Source organism: Galleria mellonella, unplaced genomic scaffold (genome assembly GCF_026898425.1).
Source record: "Galleria mellonella isolate WM207_F2 unplaced genomic scaffold, CSIRO_AGI_GalMel_v1 utg310, whole genome shotgun sequence".
Lineage (NCBI taxonomy): Eukaryota > Metazoa > Arthropoda > Insecta > Lepidoptera > Pyralidae > Galleria > Galleria mellonella.
In genome coordinates this window covers 216556-219767 of record NW_026442071.1, presented here as the reverse complement: position 1 = coordinate 219767, position 3212 = coordinate 216556, and positions in this window count along the sequence as shown.

Genomic DNA, 3212 nt, shown 5'->3' with positions numbered 1-3212 from the left:
AAGTCGTCAACAATTAAGGCTCATTAAATTTCATTACAGCAATGGTCCCGCGGCGGGCGGCGGGCGGCGGCCGGCCGTCGCCGCTTAGACGGATAATCTCCAGCTGTCAGCCGCTAATGCGTTTTAGAGTACGTAATTTGAACCGTCGAGATCGGCGGTAATTAACGGCGCAATTAAGCTAAGTGATTATTAGTAAAGAAGAACGCAATACGTTAAGTACACTGTAGCGCATTAAAGTATAATGTACTCTTTGTGAATCTGTCAATAAATTCGCAATAGATAGATAGTATTGGTTTATGTTTCTAGAAAGATAAGATTTCGACCTTAAAATACAGTTAAAAAGAAAAATAAAAATTATGATGTTTTGATAATGAATAATGAAATTGTAGCTTCAAAATATTGATATAAAATTTCATAAGTAATCTTATCCAGAAATGGAATGAATTAATAGAAATATAACAACATGTAAGTAAATATTGTTTTATATCCTATATGCCTATAGGTACAGAACACAATTTTTCAAAAATAAGTCGCTGTATTAACACTACATTTGTATTTTACCTTTTTCAATGTACTTGTCTAGATAAGTTATGATTCTAAGTACAAACACTGATTTCTCTATGGCATGTTTCGGCGAAACGTTTCAGGTTTCCAATAAAACGTAATTTAAGTGTAGATACACACGAGAACTGAGTGAAGGCTTTACGTCACTTCAATTTTGTGTTAAAAGTAAGTGTGCGCGCCTCAAGTAACCCGGAGGCAGGGGTAATGTATTCCCATATATACATAAGTGAAAACATTTTAAGAAGCTCCACGGACCCACTGCATCACCCCCGGGGTTAGGGCCTAAAAGCACTATCTCGGAGCCAAAGCCTTACAACTCTTCTCAAATTCAACTTACTTTGCTCTGTGTGGAGGTGCCCGTACGGATGTCTCATAGTACGCTTTGAACAGTTTTGATACGTTAAATGGACTAATGTTACATCTTATTATTATGTGTATAAAATATGGAATGTATACTTCTCATAAACACACATATTATTAATTTTAATAATCTAATGAAGAAATATTATGCTTTTTATGTTAATCCATAACGGTAGTAACTATATTCATTTTAGAATCATAGTTTAATTATAAAAGTCTTAGTGGAAAAGTTTTTACGTATCTTATTTACTTCATTTTTTATATAATGACTCAGAAATTAAGAATTTTTCAAGTGTAACCTAAATAAGTAATTAATTTATATATTATATATAACTATATTTACTTAATCTAGCAATCAAAAACTATTATTATTGCTTAACAGCAATTTTAACTAATGCATGGAGCCAATCATATTTTAAGATAAGTATCTAATTAATACTTTTTTTTTAATTAAGATTATTTATATTTGTTTACTAATCTTTGCTTTTAGTTAAAGTGACGATCTTGTTAATATTGTAATTAAAAATAAATGTTTCAGATGAAAGCCTTGTTTTATATTAACATATATAATGCTTTTTATCCTTTCTCACTAGATTTACATTAAAAATACGTTTAATAAGTAAGTCCATATCTAATTTAGTTACTAAATTTAGAGATAAGAGTGACAAGACTACTCAGGCGCGCTATAATAGAGACACGTAACGAATTCAAGTTTAGTGTCGCACGGGGCGGCTTTCCGTAGTTGCATCGGCTAGTAGCCCACGGTAAGATTCACAGCGGTCGCGAGTTGACTTTGACACTACAATTTCTATTGAAGATACTGTATATACTGTACATGGACACTATGATAGTGATATCGAAATATCTTGCACCACATCACGAAAGTAGCAAACCTAATATCCGCTTTTCCTGCATCACATTACCCCACCATGCTCGATTTCATATAAAGTAAATTGAAAAGTTTCGAGTTTAATTCCGCCTCCTGGAGCCACTGTCAGTTCGCGCTCGCGGCGGCGTGGCGGAAGCGAATCTCGATGTTTTGTAATGGAGCTTTTTAAAATGGAAGTCGAACTTTTGTCAGACACTTTTAGCCGCGCCAGAGATACATTTAAGCTTTTTAACTTTTCCACTCCGGTAATGTATCCGACACTTTCCTTCTGTAGTAGAGGTGTTGTATAAGTTTTTTTATCCCAGCAGATGAAGTAACTTTTTTATTTGTATGACTCAGCACGTCCCCAGTCGCTCGCAATAATCCTGCCAAAGGATTCTCTCTATCCGACTTCTGACTAGTTGTTTTTTTTCGTGTTCGACGACAGTGTAAACATTTTGCCTACGATCCATTAAGTAAATGCACTCGAGCCACCACTCGGCACTGCATTAATATTGCATTTTAACTCCCCTTTACCAAACCCCAATAATTCTGACCACCCGGACACCCCAACATCCTATTTCTTCGGTTAGTTTTGAGAAATGCACTTGCGTATATAATGTTGATAACGATTTATTAGTTTCCTCGTACTTAAAGAAAAATTATATATAAGGTACCCAAAAAATCTTACTTCTAGAATTATATCGCTATAATTATTATTTCTTACCTAATTGTTATATGGCATACCTCATTAACATTTTAGCAATTTAGGCTTTAAATCAACAATCTTAGAACTTTCGTCTTTAAACTCTAGTTTTTTTTAATTGAATATCCTATTGAGAACTAGTTTTTTTTTACCTTTAAAGTACACCAGTATTATATTCAGGAGTTTTGATAATCACAATAAGAATTCTTCATTAATTCGTTTTAAGACCTTGACAATTACGAGACTTAAATTTACTGTGGTAGTAATATGGATTATCGCAAAATAACAACTAATTCAGAAAAAAAAATATATTTAGCAATCGACAAATTTTATCGTAAAATTGTTATCGTTTGCGTTTATACTCGTAAATAGGGTAAAACTAATAAATGAGTATGCGGAAAATAGATAATTTTTTTTTTTTATTCTACTATAATGACAAATGAACAGACGGCGGCCCATCTGATGGAAAGTAATAGCCTATAGAAAAAAAGTTGGTCAAGTGCGAGTCGGATTCGCGCCACAAGGGTTCCATACAAAATCAGCAAGTTTAATTTTTTTGTAAAATAAATATAAATTTATTTCACATTAAGATTGTCTCTTGCCAAATTTCATAATTCTAGGTAACGGGAAGTACTTTATAGGTTTTGATTCCCTTTGCGAAAGTCAAAATATGCGATATAAATGGAACATAAACGCTCATATCTTTTGATTGCG